Here is a 16,783-nt window from a genome sequence, read left to right as displayed (position 1 = left end):
AACATCCGTACGCCCGAGAAGGGATTTGAGCGTTTGACCCTCAGGTTAAAAGCCTAGTGCTCTACCGACTGAGCTACCCGGGGTACATTCGTATATTTTTCATTTACATTTCTCACAGACACTTGGTGTCCTAGTTGATAAATAAGCTAAAACTTCCATCCGCCCGAGCAGGGATTTGAACCCTGGACCCTCAGGTTAAAAGCCTGATGCTCTACCGGCTGAGCTACTCGGGCTACATCCGTGTATTTTCCCTTTACATTTCTCACCGTCACTTGATGCCCTTCTTGAGAAGTAGTCAGTAAATTTCCTTTCGCCCGAGCAGGGATTTGAACCCTGGACCCTCAGGTTAAAAGCCTGATGCTCTACCGGCTGAGCTACTCGGGCTACATGGGTAAATTATTCATTTACATTTCTCACAGACACTTGGTATCCTCCTCGGTAAATAAGCAAAGAAACGCGTTCGCCCAATCACACTATTGAACACTGGACCCTAAGGTTAAAATTATTCATTTACATTTCTCACAGACACTTGGTATCCTCGTTGATAAATAACCGAAAAGAACGCGTTCGCCCGAGCCGGGATTTGTTCCCTGGACCCTCAGGTTAAATGCCTGACGTCTACCTACTGAGCTCCTCGGTAGATATACGCAAATTTTTTAATAACATTTCTCACAGACACTTGATGTCTTCCTTGAGAAATAGGCAAAAAATATCCGTACGCCCGAGAAGGGATTTGAGCGTTTGACCCTCAGGTTAAAAGCCTAGTGCTCTGCCGACTGAGCTACCCGGGGTACATTCGTAAATTTTTCATTTACATTTCTCACAGACACTTGGTTTCCTAGTTGATAAATAAGCTAAAACTTCCATCCGCCCGAGCAGGGATTTGAACCCTGGACCCTCAGGTTGAAAGCCTGATGCTCTACCGGCTGAGCTACTCGGGCTACATCTGTATATTTTCCCTTTACATTTCTCACCGTCACTTGATGCCCTTCTTGAGAAATAGTCAGTAAATTTCCTTTCGCCCGAGCAGGGATTTGAACCCTGGACTCCCAGGTTAAAAGCCTAATGCTCTACCGACTGAGCTACTCGGGCTATGTTAGCAAGTTTTTCATTTACATTTCTCACAGACACTTGGTGTCCTAGTTGATAAATAAGCTAAAACTTCCGTCCGCCCGAGCAGGGATTTGAACCCTGGACCCTCAGGTTAAAAACCTGATGCTCTACCGGCTGAGCTACTCGGGCTACATTCGTATAATTTCCCCCTTACATTTCTCACAGACACGTGGTATCCTCCTCGGTAAATAAGCAAAGAAACGCATTCGCCCAAACACACATTTGAACACTGGACCCTAAGGTTAAACTCCTGACGCTCTACCGGCTGAGCTACTCGGGCTACATTTGTAAATTTATCCTTTACATTACTCACAGACACTTGATGTACTTCTTGAGAAATAGTCAAGAAATTTCCGTTCGCCCGAGCAGGGATTTGAAACCTAGACCCTCAGGTTAAAAGCCTGATGCTCTACCGGCTGAGCTACTCGGGCTACATACGTATATTTTTCCTTTACATTTCTCACAGACACTTGGTATCCTCCTCGGTAAATAAGCAAGGAAACGCGTTCGCCCAAACACACATTTGAACACTGGACCCTAAGGTTAAAGGCCTAATCCTCTACCGACTGAGCTACTCGTTCTATATTCGTACTCCTTTAATTACATTTCTCACAGACACTTGGTGTCTTCCTTGAAAAATAGGCAAAAAGTATCCGTACGCCCGAGAAGGGATTTGAACGTTGTACCCTCAGGTTAAAAGCCTAATGCTCTACCGACGGATCTACTCGGGCTACTTTAGCAGGTTTTTCATTTACATTTCTCACAGACACTTGATGTATTTCTTGAGAAATAGTCAATAAATTTCCGTTCGCCCGAGCAGGGATTTGAACCCTAGACCCTCAGGTTAAAAGCCTGATGCTCTACCGGCTGAGCTACTCGGGCTACATTCGTATATTTTTCCTTTACATTTCTCACAGACACTTGATGTCCTTCTTGAGAAATAGTCAATAAATTTCCGTTCGCCCGAGCAGGGATTTGAACCCTGGACCCTCAGGTAAAAAGCCTGACGCTCTACCGGCTGAGCTACTCGGGCTACGTGGGTAAATTATTCATTTACATTTCTCACAGACACTTGGTATCCTCCTCGGTAAATAAGCAAAAAAACGCGTTCGCCCAAACACACTATTGAACACTGGACCCTAAGGTTAAAAGCCTGACGCTCTACCGGCTGAGCTACTCGGGCTACATTACTAAATTTTTCCTTTAGATTACTCACAGACACTTGATGTACTTCTTGAGAAATAGTCAAGAAATTTCCGTTCGCCCGAGCAGGGTTTTGAACCCTGGACCTTCAGGTTATAAGCCTGATGCTCTACCGGCTGAGCTACTCGGGCTACATTCGTATATTTTTCCTTTACATTTCTCACAGACACTTGATGTCCTTCTTGAGAAATAGTCAACAAATTTCCGTTCGCACGAGCAGGGATTTGAACCCTGGACCCTCAGATTAAAAGCATAATGCGCTACCGGTTGAGCTACTGTAGTTTCATTGGTAAAATATTCATTTACATTTCTCACAGACACTTGGTATCCTCGTGTATAAATAACCGAAAAGAACGCGTTCGCCCGAGCCGGGATTTTAACCCTGGACCCTCAGGTTAAATGCCTAACGTCTACCGACTGAGCTCCTCGGTAGATATACGCAAATTTTTTAATAACATTTCTCACAGACACTTGATGTCTTCCTTGAGAAATAGGCAAAAGATATCCGTACGCCCGAGAAGGGATTTGAGCGTTTGATCCTCAGGTTAAAAGCCTAGTTCTCTACCGACTGAGCTACCCGGGGTACATTCGTAAATTTTTCATTTACATTTCTCACAGACACTTGGTGTCCTAGTTGATAAATAAGCTAAAACTTCCATCCGCCGGAGCAGGGGTTTGAACCCTGGACCCTCAGGTTAAAAGCCTGATGCTCTACCGGCTGAGCTACTCGGGCTACATGGGTAAATTATTCATTTACATTTCTCACAGACACTTGGTATCCTCCTCGGTAAATAAGCAAAGAAACGCGTTCGCCCAAGCACACTATTGAACACTGGACCCTAAGGTTAAAATTATTCATTTACATTTCTCACAGACACTTGATGTCCTTCTTGAGAAATAGTCAACAAATTTCCGTTCGCCCGAGCAGGGATTTGAACCCTGGACCCTCAGATTAAAAGCATAATGCGCTACCGGTTGAGCTACTGTACTTTCATTGGAAAATTATTCATTTACATTTCTCACAGACACTTGGTATCCTCGTTGATAAATAACCGAAAAGAACGCGTTCGCCCGAGCCGGGATTTGAACCCTGGACCCTCAGGTTAAATGCCTAACGTCTACCGACTGAGCTCCTCGGTAGATATACGCAATTTTTTTAATAACATTTCTCACAGACACTTGATGTCTTCCTTGAGAAATAGGCAAAAAATATCCGTACGCCCGAGAAGGGATTTGAGCGTTTGACCCTCAGGTTAAAAGCCTAGTGCTCTACCGACTGAGCTACCCGGGGTACATTCGTAAATTTTTCATTGAATTTTTTCACAGACACTCAGTATCGTCGTTGATAAATAACCGAAAAGAACGCGTTCGCCCGAGCCGGGATTTGAACCCTGGGCCCTCAGGTTAAATGCCTAACGTCTACCGACTGAGCTCCTCGGTAGATATACGCAAATTTTTTAATAACATTTCTCACAGACACTTGATGTCCTTCTTGAGAAATAGTCAAGAAATTTCCGTTCGCCCGAGCAGGGATTTGAACCCTGGACCCTCAGGTTAAAAGCCTGACGCTCTACCGGCTGAGCTACACGGGCTACATTAGTAAGTTTTTCCTTTAGATTACTCACAGACACTTGATGTCCTTCCTGAGAAATAGTCAGGAAATTTCCGTTCGCCCGAGCCTAATGCTCTACCGACTGAGCTACTCGGGCTATATTCGTACTTTTTTAATTACATTCCTCACAGACACTTGGTGTCTTCCTTGAAAAATAGGCAAAAAGTATCCGTACGCCCGAGAAGGGATTTGAACGTTGTACCCTCAGGTTAAAAGCCTAATGCTCTAGCGACTGACCTACTCGGGCTATATTCGTACTGTTTTAATTACATTTCTCACAGACACTTGGTGTCTTCCTTGAAGAATAGGCAAAAAGTATCCGTACGCCCGAGAAGGGATTTGAGCGTTGGACCGCACGTTAAAAGCCTAGTGCTCTACCGACTGAGCTACCCGGGGTACATTCGTAAATTTTTCATTGAATTTTTTCACAGACACTCAGTATCGTCGTTGATAAATAACCGAAAAAACACGTTCGCCCGAGCAGGGATTGAACCCTGGACTACCAGGTTAAAAGCCTAATGCTCTACCGACTGAGCTACTCGGGCTACGTTAGGAAGTTTTTCATTTACATTTCTCACAGACACTTGGTGTCCTAGTTGATAAATAAGCTAAAACTTCCGTCCGCCCGAGCAGGGATTTGAACCCTGGACCCTCAGGTTAAAAGCCTAATGCTCTACCGGCTGAGCTACTCGGGCTACATTCGTACATTTTTCCTTTACAATTCTCACAGACACTTGATGTCCTTCTTGAGAAATAGTCAAGAAATTTCCGTTCGCCCGAGCAGGGATTTGAACCCTGGACCCTCAGGTTAAAAGCCTGATGCTCTACCGGCTGAGCTACTCGGGCTACATTCGTATATTTTTCCTCTACATTTCTCACAGATACTTGATGTCCTCCTTGAGAAATAGTCAATAAATCTCCGTTCGCCCGAGCAGGGATTTAAAGCCTGGACCCTCAGGTTAAAAGCATGATGATCTACCGGCTGAGCTACTCGGGCTACATTGGAAATTTATTCATTTACATTTCTCACAGACACTTGGTATCCTCGTTGATAAATAACCGAAAAGAACGCGTTCGCCCGAGCAGGGATTTGAACCCTGGACCCTCAGGTTAAAAGCTTAATGCTCTACCGACTGAGCTACTCGGGCTATATTCGTACTTTCTTAATTACATTTCTCACAGACACTTGGTACCTCTTTGATAAATAACCGAAAAGAACGCGTTCGCCCGAGCAGGGATTTGAAACCTGGACCCTCAGGTTAAAAGAATAATGCTATACCGACTGAGCTACTCGGGACGTTAGTAGGTTAATCATTTACATTTCTCACAGACACTTGGTATCCTACTTGGTAAATAAGCCAATACTCCCGTCCGCCCGAGCTGAGATTTGAACCCTGGACCCTCAGGTTAAAAGCCTGATGCTCTACGGCTGAGCTACTCGGGCTATATTCGTACTTTTTTAATTACATTTCTCACAGACACTTTGTGTCTTCCTTGAAAAATAGGCAGAAAGTATCCGTAGGCCCGAGAAGGGATTTGAACGTTGTACCCTCAGGTTAAAAGACTAATGCTCTACCGACTGAGCTACTCGGGCTATATTCGTACTTTTTTAATTACATTCCTCACAGACACTTGGTGTCTTCCTTGAATAATATGCAAAAAGTATCCGTACGCCCGAGAAGGGATTTGAACGTTGTACCCTCAGGTTAAAAGCCTAATGCTCTACCGACTGAGCTACTCGGGCTACGTTAGTAGGTTTTTCATTTACATTTCTCACAGACACTTGGTATCCTCTTTGGTAAATAACCGAAAAGAACGCGTTCGCTCGAGCAGGGATTTGAAACCTGGACCCTCAGGTTAAAAGCCTAATGCTATACCGACTGAGCTACTCGGGACGTTAGTAGGTTATTCATTTACATTTCTCACACACACTTGGTATCCTACTTGGTAAATAAGCCAAAACTCCCGTCCACCCGAGCTGGGATTTGAACCCTGGACCCTCAGGTTAAAAGCCTGATGGTCTACGGCTGAGCTACTCGGGCTACATTCGTACATTTTTCCTTTACATTTCTCACAGACACTTGATGTCTTTCTTGAGAAATTGTCAATGATTTTCCGTTCGCCGGAGCAGGGATTTGAACGTTGTACCCTCAGGTTAAAAGCCTAATGCTCTACCGACTGAGCTACTCGGGCTATATACGTACTTTTTTAATTACATTTCTCACAGACACTTGGGGTCTACCTTGAATAATAGGCAAAAAGTATCCGTACGCCCGAGAAGGGATTTGAGCGTTGGACCTCACGTTAAAAGCATAGTGCTCTACCGACTGAGCTACCCGGGGTACATTCGTAAATTTTTCATTGATTTTTTCACAGACACTCAGTATCGTCGTTGATAAATAACCGAAAAAACACGTTCGCCCGAGCAGGGATTGAACCTTGGACCCCCAGGTTAAAAGCCTAATGCTCTACCGACTGAGCTACTCGAGCTACTTTAGTAAGTTTTTCATTTACATTTCTCACAGACACTTGGTGTCCTAGTTGATAAATAAGCTAAAACTTCCGTCCGCCCGAGGAGGGATTTGAACCCTGGACCCTCAGGTTAAAAGAATGATGCTCTACCGGCTGAGCTACTCGGGCTACATTCGTATATCTTTCCTTTACATTTCTCACAGACACTTGATGTCCTTGAGAAATAGTCAATAAATTTCCGTTCGCCCGAGCAGGGATTTGAACCCTGGACCCTCAGGTTAAAAGCCTGATGCTCTACCGGCTGAGCTACTCGGGCTACATTCGTATAATTTTCCTTTACATTACTCACAGACACTTGATGTACTTCTTGAGAAATAGTCAAGAAATTTCCGTTCGCCCGAGCAGGGATTTGAACCCTGGACCCTCAGGTTAAAACCCTGATGCTCTACCGGCTGAGCTACTCGGGCTACATTCGTATATTTTTCCTTTACATTTCTCACAGACACTTGATATCCTCCTCGGTAAATAAGCAAGGAAACGCGTTCGCCCAAACACACATTTGAACACTGGACCCTAAGGTTAAAGGCCTAATCCTCTACCGACTGACCTACTCGTTCTATATTCGTACTTCTTTAATTACATTTCTCACAGACACTTGGTGTCTTCCTTGAAAAATAGGCAAAAAGTATCCGTACGCCCGAGAAAGGATTTGAACGTTGTACCCTCAGGTTAAAAGCCTATTGCTCTACCGACTGCTCTACTCGGGGTACGTTAGCAGGTTTTTCATTTACATTTCTCACAGACACTTGATGTCTTTCTTGAGAAATAGTCAATAAATTTCCCTTCGCCCGAGCAGGGATTTGAACCCTGGACCCTCAGGTTAAAAGCATAATGCGCTACCGGTTAAGCTACTCTAGCTTCATTGGTAAATTATTCATTTACATTTCTCACAGACACTTGGTATCCTCGTTGATAAATAACCGAAAAGAACGCGTTCGCCCGAGCCGGGATTTGAACCCTGGACCCTCAGGTTAAATGCCTAACGTCTACCGACTGAGCTCCTCGGTAGATATACGCAAATTTTTTAATAAAATTTCTCACAGGCACTTGATGTCTTCCTTGAGAAATAGGCAAAAAATATCCGTACGCCCGAGAAGGGATTTGAGCGTTGGACCCTCAGGTTAAAAGCCTAGTGCTCTACCGACTGAGCTACCCGGGGTACATTCGTAATTTTTTCATTTACATTTCTCACAGACACTTGGTTTCCTAGTTGATAAATAAGTTGAAATTTCCATCCGCCCGAGCAGGGATTTGAACCCTGGACCCTCAGGTTAAAAGCCTGATGCTCTACCGGCTGAGCTACACGGGCTACTTTCGTATATTTTTCCTTTACATTTCTCACAGACACTTGATGTCCTTCTTGAGAAATAGTCAATAAATTTCCGTTCGCCCGAGCAGGGATTTGAACCCTGGACCCTCAGGTTAAAAGCCTGATGCTCTACCGGCTGAGCTACTCGGGCTACATGGGTAAATTATTCATTTACATTTCTCACAGACACTTGGTATCCTCCTCGGTAAATAAGCAAAGAAACGCGTTCGCCCAAACACACTATTGAACACTGGACCCTAAGGTTAAAAGCACGACGCTCTACCGGCTGAGCTACTCGGGCTACATTAGTCAATATTTCCTTTAGATTACTCACAGATACTTGATGTCCTTCTTGAGAAATAGTCAAGAAATTTCCGTTCGCCCGAGCAGGGATTTGAACCCTGGACCCTCAGGTTAAAAGCCTGATGCTCTACCGGCTGAGCTACTCGGCTACATTCGTATACTATTCCTTTACATTTCTCAAGACTCTTGATGTCTTTCTTGAGAAACAGTCAATAAATTTCCGTTCGCCCGAGCAGGGATTTGAACCCTGGACCCTCAGGTTAAAAGCATAATGCGCTACCGGTTGAGCTAGTCCAGCTTCATTGGTAAATTATTCATTTACATTTCCTACAGACACTTGGTATCCTCGTTGATAAATAACCGAAAAGAACGCGTTCGCCCGAGCCGGGATTTGAACCCTGGACCCTCAGGTTAAATGCCTAACGTCTACCGACTGAGCTCCTCGGTATATATACGCAAATTTTTTAATAACATTTCTCACAGACACTTGATGTCTTCCTTGAGAAATAGGCAAAAAATATCCGTACGCCCGAGAAGGGATTTGAGGGTAGGACCCTCAGGTTAAAAGCCTAGTGCTCTACCGACTGAGCTACCCGGGGTACATTCGTAAATTTTTCATTTACATTCGTCACAGACACTTGGTGTCTTCCTTGAAAAATAGGCAAAAATTATCCGTACGCCCGAGAAGGGATTTGAACGTTGTACCCTCAGGTTAAAAGCCTAATGCTCTACCGACTGACCTACTCGGGCTATATTCGTACTTTTTTAATTACATTTCTCACAGACACTTGGTGTCTTCCATGAAAAATATGCAAAAAGTATCCGTACGCCCGAGAAGGGATTTGAGCGTTGGACCTCACGTTAAAAGCCTAGTGCTCTACAGACTGAGCTACCCGGGGTACATTCGTAAATTTTTCATTTACATTCCTCACAGACACTTTGTGTCTTCCTTGAAAAATAGGCAGAAAGTGTCCGTAGGCCCGAGAAGGGATTTGAACGTTGTACCCTCAGGTTAAAAGACTAATGCTCTACCGACTGAGCTACTCGGGCTATATTCGTACTTTTTTAATTACATTCCTCACAGACACTTGGTGTCTTCCTTGAATAATATGCAAAAAGTATCCGTACGCCCGAGAAGGGATTTGAACGTTGTACCCTCAGGTTAAAAGCCTAATGCTCTACCGACTGAGCTACTCGGGCTACGTTAGTAGGTTTTTCATTTACATTTCTCACAGACACTTGGTATCCTCTTTGGTGAATAACCGAAAAGAACGCGTTCGCTCGAGCAGGGATTTGAAACCTGGACCCTCAGGTTAAAAGCCTAATGCTATACCGACTGAGCTACTCGGGACGTTAGTAGGTTATTCATTTACATTTCTCACACACACTTGGTATCCTACTTGGTAAATAAGCCAAAACTCCCGTCCACCCGAGCTGGGATTTGAACCCTGGACCCTCAGGTTAAAAGCCTGATGGTCTACGGCTGAGCTACTCGGGCTACATTCGTACATTTTTCCTTTACATTTCTCACAGACACTTGATGTCTTTCTTGAGAAATTGTCAATGATTTTCCGTTCGCCCGAGAAGGGATCTGAGCGTTGGACCTCACGTTAAAAGCCTAGTGCTCTACCGACTGAGCTACCCGGGATACATTCGTAAATTTTTCATTGATTTTTTTCACAGACACTCAGTATCGTCGTTGATAAATAACCGAAAAAACACGTTCGCCCGAGCAGGGATTGAACCTTGGACCCCCAGGTTAAAAGCCTAATCCTCTACCGACTGAGCTACTCGAGCTACTTTAGTAAGTTTTTCATTTACATTTCTCACAGACACTTGGTGTCCTAGTTGATAAATAAGCTAAAACTTCCGTCCGCCCGAGCAGGGATTTGAACCCTGGACCCTCAGGTTAAAAGCCTGATGCTCTACCGGCTGAGCTACTCGGGATACATTCGTATATCTTTCCTTTACATTTCTCACAGACACTTGATGTCCTTGAGAAATAGTCAATAAATTTCCGTTCGCCCGAGCAGGGATTTGAACCCTGGACCCTCAGGTTAAAAGCCTGATGCTCTACCGGCTGAGCTACTCGGGCTACATTCGTATAATTTTCCTTTACATTACTCACAGACACTTGATGTACTTCTTGAGAAATAGTCAAGAAATTTCCGTTCGCCCGAGCAGGGATTTGAACCCTGGACCCTCAGGTTAAAAGCCTGATGCTCTACCGGCTGAGCTACTCGGGCTACATTCGTATATTTTTCCTTTACATTTCTCACAGACACTTGATATCCTCCTCGGTAAATAAGCAAGGAAACGCGTTCGCCCAAACACACATTTGAACACTGGACCCTAAGGTTAAAGGCCTAATCCTCTACCGACTGACCTACTCGTTCTATATTCGTACTTCTTTAATTACATTTCTCACAGACACTTGGTGTCTTCCTTGAAAAATAGGCAAAAAGTATCCGTACGCCCGAGAAAGGATTTGAACGTTGTACCCTCAGGTTAAAAGCCTAACGCTCTACCGACTGCTCTACTCGGGGTACGTTAGCAGGTTTTTCATTTACATTTCTCACAGACACTTGATGTCTTTCTTGAGAAATAGTCAATAAATTTCCCTTCGCACGAGCAGGGATTTGAACCCTGGACCCTCAGGTTAAAAGCATAATGCGCTACCGGTTGAGCTACTCTAGCTTCATTGGTAAATTATTCATTTACATTTCTCACAGACACTTGGTATCCTCGTTGATAAATAACCGAAAAGAACGCGTTCGCCCGAGCCGGGATTTGAACCCTGGACCCTCAGGTTAAATGCCTAACGTCTACCGACTGAGCTCCTCGGTAGATATACGCAAATTTTTTAATAAAATTTCTCACAGGCACTTGATGTCTTCCTTGAGAAATAGGCAAAAAATATCCGTACGCCCGAGAAGGGATTTGAGCGTTGGACCCTCAGGTTAAAAGCCTAGTGCTCTACCGACTGAGCTACCCGGGGTACATTCGTAATTTTTTCATTTACATTTCTCACAGACACTTGGTTTCCTAGTTGATAAATAAGTTGAAATTTCCATCCGCCCGAGCAGGGATTTGAACCCTGGACCCTCAGGTTAAAAGCCTGAGGCTCTACCGGCTGAGCTACTCGGGCTACATTCGTATATTTTTCCTTTACATTTCTCACAGACACTTGATGTCCTTCTTGAGAAATAGTCAATAAATTTCCGTTCGCCCGAGCAGGGATTTGAACCCTGGACACTCAGGTTAAAAGCCTGATGCTCTACCGGCTGAGCTACTCGGGCTACATGGGTAAATTATTCATTTACATTTCTCACAGACACTTGGTATCCTCCTCGGTAAATAAGCAAAGAAACGCGTTCGCCCAAACACACTATTGAACACTGGACCCTAAGGTTAAAAGCACGACGCTCTACCGGCTGAGCTACTCGGGCTACATTAGTCAATATTTCCTTTAGATTACTCACAGATACTTGATGTCCTTCTTGAAAAATAGTCAAGAAATTTCCGTTCGCCCGAGCAGGGATTTGAACCCTGGACCCTCAGGTTAAAAGCCTGATGCTCTACCGGCTGAGCTACTCGGGCTACATTCGTATACTATTCCTTTACATTTCTCAAGACTCTTGATGTCTTTCTTGAGAAACAGTCAATAAATTTCCGTTCGCCCGAGCAGGGATTTGAACCCTGGACCCTCAGGTTAAAAGCATAATGCGCTACCGGTTGAGCTAGTCCAGCTTCATTGGTAAATTATTCATTTACATTTCCTACAGACACTTGGTATCCTCGTTGATAAATAACCGAAAAGAACGCGTTCGCCCGAGCATGGATTTGAACCCTGGACCCGCAGGTTAAATGCCTAACGTCTACCGACTGAGCTCCTCGGTATATATACGCAAATTTTTTAATAACATTTCTCACAGACACTTGATGTCTTCCTTGAGAAATAGGCAAAAAATATCCGTACGCCCGAGAAGGGATTTGAGCGTTGGACCCTCAGGTTAAAAGCCTAGTGCTCTACCGACTGAGCTACCCGGGGTACATTCGTAAATTTTTCATTTACATTCCTCACAGACACTTGGAGTCTTCCTTGAAAAATAGGCAAAAATTATCCGTACGCCCGAGAAGGGATTTGAACGTTTTACCCTCAGGTTAAAAGCCTAATGCTCTACCGACTGACCTACTCGGGCTATATTCGTACTTTTTTAATTACATCTCTCACAGACACTTGGTGTCTTCCATGAAAAATATGCAAAAAGTATCCGTACGCCCGAGAAGGGATTTGAGCGTTGGACCTCACGTTGAAAGCCTAGTGCTCTACAGACTGAGCTACCCGGGGTACATTCGTAAATTTTTAATTGAATTTTTTCACAGACACTCAGTATCGTCGTTGATAAATAACCAAAAAAAACGTTCGCACGAGCAGGGATTGAACCCTGGACCCCCAGGTTAAAAGCCTAATGCTCTACCGACTGAGCTACTCGGGCTACGTTAGTAAGTTTTTCATTTTTATTTCTCACAGACACTTGGTGTCCTAGTTGATAAATAACCTAAAAGTTACGTCCGCCCGAGCAGGGATTTGAACCCTGGACCCTCAGGTTAAAAGCCTGATGCTCTACCGGCTGAGCTACTCGGGCTACATTCGTATATTTTTCCTTTACATTTCTCACAGACACTTGATGTCCTTGAGAAATAGTCAATAAATTTCCGTTCGCCCGAGCAGGGATTTGAACCCTGGACCCTCAGGTTAAAAGCCTGATGTTCTACCGGCTGAGCTACTCGGGCTACATTCGTATAATTTTCCTTTACATTTCTCACAGACACTTGGTATCCTCCTCGATAAATAAGCAAAGAAACGCGTTCGCCCAAACACACTATTGAACACTGGACCCTAAGGTTAAAAGCCTGACGCTCTACCGGCTGAGCTACTCGGGCTACATTAGTAAATTTTTCCTTTAGATTACTCACAGACACTTGATGTCCTTCTTGAGAAATAGTCAAGAAATTTCCGTTCGCCCGAGCAGGGATTTGAACCCTGGATCCTCAGGTTAAAAGCATAATGCTCAACCGACTGAGCTACTCGGGCTATGTTAGTACGTTTTTCATTTACATTTCTCACAGACACTTGGTGCCATAGTTGATAAATAAGCCAAAACTTCCGTCCGCCCGAGCAGGGATTTGATCCCTGAACCCCCAGGTTAAAAAGCCTGATGCTCTACCGCCTGAACTACTCGGGCTACATTCGTATATTTTTCCTTTACATTTCTCACAGACACTTGATGTCTTTGTTGAGAAAAAGTCAATAAATTTCCGTTCGCCCGAGCAGGGATTTGAACCCTGGACCCTCAGGTTAAAAGCATAATGCGCTACCGGTTGAGCTACTCTAGCTTCATTGGTAAATTATTCATTTACTTTTCTCACAGACACTTGGTATCTTCGTTGATAAATAACCGAAAAGAACGCGTTCGCCCGAGCCGGGATTTGAACCCTGGACCCTCAGGTTAAATGCCTAACGTCTACCGACTGTGCTCCTCGGTATATATACGCAAATTTTTCAATAACATTTCTCACAGACACTTGATGTCTTCCTTGAGAAATAGGCAAGAAATATCCGTACGCCCGAGAAGGGATTTGAGCGTTGGACCCTCAGGTTAAAAGCCTAGTGCTCTACCGACTGAGCTACCCGGGGTACATTCGTAAATTTTTCATTTACATTTCTCACAGACACTTGGTGTCCTAGTTGATAAATAAGCTAAAACTTCCATCCGCCAGAGCAGGGATTCTAACCCTGGACCCTCAGGTTAAAAGCCTGATGCTCTACCGGCTGAGCTACTCGGGCTACATTCGTATATTTTTCCTTTACATTTCTCACCGACACTTGATGTCCTTCTTTAGAAATAGTCAATAAATTTCCGTTCGCCCGAGCAGGGATTTGAACCCTGGACCCTCAGGTTAAAAGCCTGATGCTCTACCGGCTGAGCTACTCGGGCTAGATGGGTAAATTATTCATTTACATTTCTCACAGACACTTGGTATCCTCCTCGGTAAATAAGCAAAGAAACGCGTTCGCCCAAACACACTATTGAACACTGGACCCTAAGATTTAAAGCCTGACGCTCTACCGGCTGAGCTACTCGCGCTACATTAGTAAATGTTTCCTTTAGATTACTCACAGACACTTGATGTCCTTCTTGAGAAATAGTCGAGAAATTTCCGTTCGCCCGAGCAGGGATTTGAACCTTGGACCCTCAGGTTAAAAGCCTAATGCTCTACTGACTGAACTACTCGGGCTATATTCGTACTTTTTTAATTACATTTCTCACAGACACTTGGTGTCTTCCTTGAAAAATAGGCAAAAAGTATCCGTACGCCCGAGAAGGGATTTGAGCGTTGGACCTCACGTTAAAAGCCTAGTGCTCTACCGACTGAGCTACCCGGGGTACATTCGTAAATGTTTCATTGAATTTTTTCACAGACACTCAGTATCGTCGTTGATGAATAACCCAAAAAACACGTTCGCCCGAGCAGGGTTTGAACCCTGGACCCCCAGGTTAAAAGCCTAATGCTCTACCGACTGAGCTACTGGGATTTCGTTAGTAAGTTTTACATTTACATTTCTCACAGACACTTGGTTTCCTAGTTGATAAATAAGCTAAAACTTCCATCCGCCCGAGCAGGGATTTGAACCCTGGACCCTCAGGTTAAAAGCCTGATGCTCTACCGGCTGAGCTACTCGGGCTACATTCGTATGTTTTTCCTTTACATTTCTCACAGACACTTGATGTCCTTCTTGAGAAATAGTCAATAAATGTCCGTTCGCCCGAGCAGGGATTTGAACCCTGGACCCTCAGGTTAAAAGCCTGATGCTCTACCGGCTGAGCTACTCGGGCTAGATGGGTAGATTATTCATTTACATTTCTCACAGACACTTGGTACCCTCCTCGGCAAATAAGCAAAGAAACGCGTTCGCCCAAACACACTATTGAACACTGGACCCTAAGGTTAAAAGCATGACGCTCTACCGGCTGAGCTACTCGGGCTACATTAGTAAATATTTCCTTTAGATTACTCACAGACACTTGATGTTCTTCTTGAGAAATAGTCAAGAAATTTCCGTTCGCCCGAGCAGGGATTTGAACCCTGGACCCTCAGGTTAAAAGCCTGATGCTCTACCGGCTGAGCTACTCGGGCTACATTCGTATATTTTTCCTTTACATTTCCCAAGACACTTGATGTCTATCTTGAGAAATAGTCAATAAATTTCCGTTCGCCCGAGCAGGGATTTGAACCCTGGACCCTCAGGATAAAAGCATAATGTGCTACCGGTTGAGCTACTCTAGCTTCATTGGTAAATTATTCATTTACATTTCCTACAGACACTTGGTATCCTCGTTGATAAATAACCGAAAAGAACGCTTTCGCCCGAGCCGGGATTTGAACCCTGGACCCTCAGGTTAAATGCCTAACGTCTACCGACTGAGCTCCTCGGTTTATATACGCAAATATTTTAATAACATTTCTCACAGACACTTGATGTCTTCCTTGAGAAATAGGCAAAAAATATCCGTACGCCCGAGAAGGGATTTGAGCGTTTGACCCTCAGGTTAAAAGCCTAGTGCTCTACCGACTGAGCTACCCGGGGTACATTCGTAAATTCTTCATTTACATTTCTCACAGACACTTGGTGTCCTAGTTGATAAATAAGCTAAAACTTCCATCCGCCCGAGCAGGGATTTGAACCCTGGACCCTCAGGTTAAAAGCCTGACGCTCTACCGGCTGAGCTACTCGGGCTACATTAGTAACTTTTTCCTTTAGATTACTCACAGACACTTGATGTCCTTCCTGAGAAATAGTCAGGAAATTTCCGTTCGCCCGAGCCTAATGCTCTACCGACTGAGCTACTCGGGCTATATTCGTACTTTTTTAATTACATTCCTCACAGACACTTGGTGTCTTCCTTGAAAAATAGGCAAAAAGTATCCGTACGCCCGAGAAGGGATTTGAACGTTGTACCCTCAGGTTAAAAGCCTAATGCTCTAGCGACTGACCTACTCGGGCTATATTCGTACTGTTTTAATTACATTTCTCACAGACACTTGGTGTCTTCCTTGAAGAATAGGCAAAAAGTATCCGTACGCCCGAGAAGGGATTTGAGCGTTGGACCTCACGTTAAAAGCCTAGTGCTCTACCGACTGAGCTACCCGGGGTACATTCGTAAATTTTTCATTGATTTTTTTCACAGACACTCAGTATCGTCGTTGATAAATAACCGAAAAAACACGTTCGCCCGAGCAGGGATTGAACCCTGGACTACCAGGTTAAAAGCCTAATGCTCTACCGACTGAGCTACTCGGGCTACATTCGTATATTTTTCCTCTACATTTCTCACAGATACTTGATGTCCTCCTTGAGAAATAGTCAATAAATCTCCGTTCGCCCGAGCAGGGATTTAAAGCCTGGACCCACAGGTTAAAAGCATGATGATCTACCGGCTGAGCTACTCGGGCTACATTGGAAATTTATTCATTTACATTTCTCACAGACACTTGGTATCCTCGTTGATAAATAACCGAAAAGAACGCGTTCGCCCGAGCAGGGATTTGAACCCTGGACCCTCAGGTTAAAAGCTTAATGCTCTACCGACTGAGCTACTCGGGCTATATTCGTACTTTCTTAATTACATTTCTCACAGACACTT

The 16,783-nt window shown here is 44.3% G+C and overlaps 33 non-coding genes across 33 annotated transcripts; all 33 read right to left on the bottom strand.

Moving 5' to 3' along the window:
* Nucleotides 1–160: 160 nt before the first annotated feature.
* Nucleotides 161–233, bottom strand: TRNAK-UUU (transfer RNA lysine (anticodon UUU)). Its single transcript has one exon. It is a non-coding gene; the product is annotated as a tRNA-Lys (tRNA).
* Nucleotides 234–311: 78 nt separating this feature from the next.
* On the bottom strand, nucleotides 312–384 carry TRNAK-UUU (transfer RNA lysine (anticodon UUU)). The gene has a single exon. It is a non-coding gene; the product is annotated as a tRNA-Lys (tRNA).
* A 484-nt stretch (nucleotides 385–868) lies between these two features.
* TRNAE-UUC (transfer RNA glutamic acid (anticodon UUC)) lies at nucleotides 869–941 on the bottom strand. Its single transcript has one exon. It is a non-coding gene; the product is annotated as a tRNA-Glu (tRNA).
* A 78-nt stretch (nucleotides 942–1,019) lies between these two features.
* TRNAK-UUU (transfer RNA lysine (anticodon UUU)) lies at nucleotides 1,020–1,092 on the bottom strand. Its single transcript has one exon. It is a non-coding gene; the product is annotated as a tRNA-Lys (tRNA).
* A 77-nt stretch (nucleotides 1,093–1,169) lies between these two features.
* On the bottom strand, nucleotides 1,170–1,242 carry TRNAK-UUU (transfer RNA lysine (anticodon UUU)). The gene has a single exon. It is a non-coding gene; the product is annotated as a tRNA-Lys (tRNA).
* Nucleotides 1,243–1,922: 680 nt separating this feature from the next.
* TRNAK-UUU (transfer RNA lysine (anticodon UUU)) lies at nucleotides 1,923–1,995 on the bottom strand. Its single transcript has one exon. It is a non-coding gene; the product is annotated as a tRNA-Lys (tRNA).
* Nucleotides 1,996–2,073: 78 nt separating this feature from the next.
* Nucleotides 2,074–2,146, bottom strand: TRNAK-UUU (transfer RNA lysine (anticodon UUU)). Its single transcript has one exon. It is a non-coding gene; the product is annotated as a tRNA-Lys (tRNA).
* Nucleotides 2,147–2,374: 228 nt separating this feature from the next.
* TRNAI-UAU (transfer RNA isoleucine (anticodon UAU)) lies at nucleotides 2,375–2,447 on the bottom strand. The gene has a single exon. It is a non-coding gene; the product is annotated as a tRNA-Ile (tRNA).
* A 529-nt stretch (nucleotides 2,448–2,976) lies between these two features.
* TRNAK-UUU (transfer RNA lysine (anticodon UUU)) lies at nucleotides 2,977–3,049 on the bottom strand. Its single transcript has one exon. It is a non-coding gene; the product is annotated as a tRNA-Lys (tRNA).
* A 786-nt stretch (nucleotides 3,050–3,835) lies between these two features.
* On the bottom strand, nucleotides 3,836–3,908 carry TRNAK-UUU (transfer RNA lysine (anticodon UUU)). Its single transcript has one exon. It is a non-coding gene; the product is annotated as a tRNA-Lys (tRNA).
* A 642-nt stretch (nucleotides 3,909–4,550) lies between these two features.
* Nucleotides 4,551–4,623, bottom strand: TRNAK-UUU (transfer RNA lysine (anticodon UUU)). The gene has a single exon. It is a non-coding gene; the product is annotated as a tRNA-Lys (tRNA).
* Nucleotides 4,624–4,701: 78 nt separating this feature from the next.
* TRNAK-UUU (transfer RNA lysine (anticodon UUU)) lies at nucleotides 4,702–4,774 on the bottom strand. Its single transcript has one exon. It is a non-coding gene; the product is annotated as a tRNA-Lys (tRNA).
* A 229-nt stretch (nucleotides 4,775–5,003) lies between these two features.
* On the bottom strand, nucleotides 5,004–5,076 carry TRNAK-UUU (transfer RNA lysine (anticodon CUU)). The gene has a single exon. It is a non-coding gene; the product is annotated as a tRNA-Lys (tRNA).
* Nucleotides 5,077–6,643: 1,567 nt separating this feature from the next.
* On the bottom strand, nucleotides 6,644–6,716 carry TRNAK-UUU (transfer RNA lysine (anticodon UUU)). Its single transcript has one exon. It is a non-coding gene; the product is annotated as a tRNA-Lys (tRNA).
* Nucleotides 6,717–6,794: 78 nt separating this feature from the next.
* Nucleotides 6,795–6,867, bottom strand: TRNAK-UUU (transfer RNA lysine (anticodon UUU)). Its single transcript has one exon. It is a non-coding gene; the product is annotated as a tRNA-Lys (tRNA).
* An 829-nt stretch (nucleotides 6,868–7,696) lies between these two features.
* Nucleotides 7,697–7,769, bottom strand: TRNAK-UUU (transfer RNA lysine (anticodon UUU)). The gene has a single exon. It is a non-coding gene; the product is annotated as a tRNA-Lys (tRNA).
* Nucleotides 7,770–7,847: 78 nt separating this feature from the next.
* Nucleotides 7,848–7,920, bottom strand: TRNAK-UUU (transfer RNA lysine (anticodon UUU)). Its single transcript has one exon. It is a non-coding gene; the product is annotated as a tRNA-Lys (tRNA).
* Nucleotides 7,921–8,148: 228 nt separating this feature from the next.
* TRNAK-UUU (transfer RNA lysine (anticodon UUU)) lies at nucleotides 8,149–8,221 on the bottom strand. Its single transcript has one exon. It is a non-coding gene; the product is annotated as a tRNA-Lys (tRNA).
* A 1,725-nt stretch (nucleotides 8,222–9,946) lies between these two features.
* On the bottom strand, nucleotides 9,947–10,019 carry TRNAK-UUU (transfer RNA lysine (anticodon UUU)). The gene has a single exon. It is a non-coding gene; the product is annotated as a tRNA-Lys (tRNA).
* A 75-nt stretch (nucleotides 10,020–10,094) lies between these two features.
* On the bottom strand, nucleotides 10,095–10,167 carry TRNAK-UUU (transfer RNA lysine (anticodon UUU)). The gene has a single exon. It is a non-coding gene; the product is annotated as a tRNA-Lys (tRNA).
* A 78-nt stretch (nucleotides 10,168–10,245) lies between these two features.
* Nucleotides 10,246–10,318, bottom strand: TRNAK-UUU (transfer RNA lysine (anticodon UUU)). The gene has a single exon. It is a non-coding gene; the product is annotated as a tRNA-Lys (tRNA).
* Nucleotides 10,319–11,147: 829 nt separating this feature from the next.
* Nucleotides 11,148–11,220, bottom strand: TRNAK-UUU (transfer RNA lysine (anticodon UUU)). The gene has a single exon. It is a non-coding gene; the product is annotated as a tRNA-Lys (tRNA).
* Nucleotides 11,221–11,298: 78 nt separating this feature from the next.
* Nucleotides 11,299–11,371, bottom strand: TRNAK-UUU (transfer RNA lysine (anticodon UUU)). Its single transcript has one exon. It is a non-coding gene; the product is annotated as a tRNA-Lys (tRNA).
* Nucleotides 11,372–11,599: 228 nt separating this feature from the next.
* TRNAK-UUU (transfer RNA lysine (anticodon UUU)) lies at nucleotides 11,600–11,672 on the bottom strand. The gene has a single exon. It is a non-coding gene; the product is annotated as a tRNA-Lys (tRNA).
* Nucleotides 11,673–12,648: 976 nt separating this feature from the next.
* TRNAK-UUU (transfer RNA arginine (anticodon UCU)) lies at nucleotides 12,649–12,721 on the bottom strand. The gene has a single exon. It is a non-coding gene; the product is annotated as a tRNA-Lys (tRNA).
* Nucleotides 12,722–12,796: 75 nt separating this feature from the next.
* TRNAK-UUU (transfer RNA lysine (anticodon UUU)) lies at nucleotides 12,797–12,869 on the bottom strand. The gene has a single exon. It is a non-coding gene; the product is annotated as a tRNA-Lys (tRNA).
* A 981-nt stretch (nucleotides 12,870–13,850) lies between these two features.
* TRNAK-UUU (transfer RNA lysine (anticodon UUU)) lies at nucleotides 13,851–13,923 on the bottom strand. Its single transcript has one exon. It is a non-coding gene; the product is annotated as a tRNA-Lys (tRNA).
* Nucleotides 13,924–14,001: 78 nt separating this feature from the next.
* Nucleotides 14,002–14,074, bottom strand: TRNAK-UUU (transfer RNA lysine (anticodon UUU)). Its single transcript has one exon. It is a non-coding gene; the product is annotated as a tRNA-Lys (tRNA).
* Nucleotides 14,075–14,750: 676 nt separating this feature from the next.
* On the bottom strand, nucleotides 14,751–14,823 carry TRNAK-UUU (transfer RNA lysine (anticodon UUU)). Its single transcript has one exon. It is a non-coding gene; the product is annotated as a tRNA-Lys (tRNA).
* A 78-nt stretch (nucleotides 14,824–14,901) lies between these two features.
* TRNAK-UUU (transfer RNA lysine (anticodon UUU)) lies at nucleotides 14,902–14,974 on the bottom strand. Its single transcript has one exon. It is a non-coding gene; the product is annotated as a tRNA-Lys (tRNA).
* A 228-nt stretch (nucleotides 14,975–15,202) lies between these two features.
* On the bottom strand, nucleotides 15,203–15,275 carry TRNAK-UUU (transfer RNA lysine (anticodon UUU)). The gene has a single exon. It is a non-coding gene; the product is annotated as a tRNA-Lys (tRNA).
* A 528-nt stretch (nucleotides 15,276–15,803) lies between these two features.
* On the bottom strand, nucleotides 15,804–15,876 carry TRNAK-UUU (transfer RNA lysine (anticodon UUU)). The gene has a single exon. It is a non-coding gene; the product is annotated as a tRNA-Lys (tRNA).
* Nucleotides 15,877–16,670: 794 nt separating this feature from the next.
* On the bottom strand, nucleotides 16,671–16,743 carry TRNAK-UUU (transfer RNA lysine (anticodon UUU)). Its single transcript has one exon. It is a non-coding gene; the product is annotated as a tRNA-Lys (tRNA).
* Between the last annotated feature and the right edge of the window lie 40 nt (nucleotides 16,744–16,783).

Source organism: Anabrus simplex, chromosome 3 (genome assembly GCF_040414725.1).
Source record: "Anabrus simplex isolate iqAnaSimp1 chromosome 3, ASM4041472v1, whole genome shotgun sequence".
Taxonomy (NCBI): Eukaryota; Metazoa; Arthropoda; class Insecta; order Orthoptera; family Tettigoniidae; genus Anabrus; species Anabrus simplex.
Note: the sequence above shows the minus strand (reverse complement) of the source record. Positions and strands in the feature narration are given on the sequence as shown.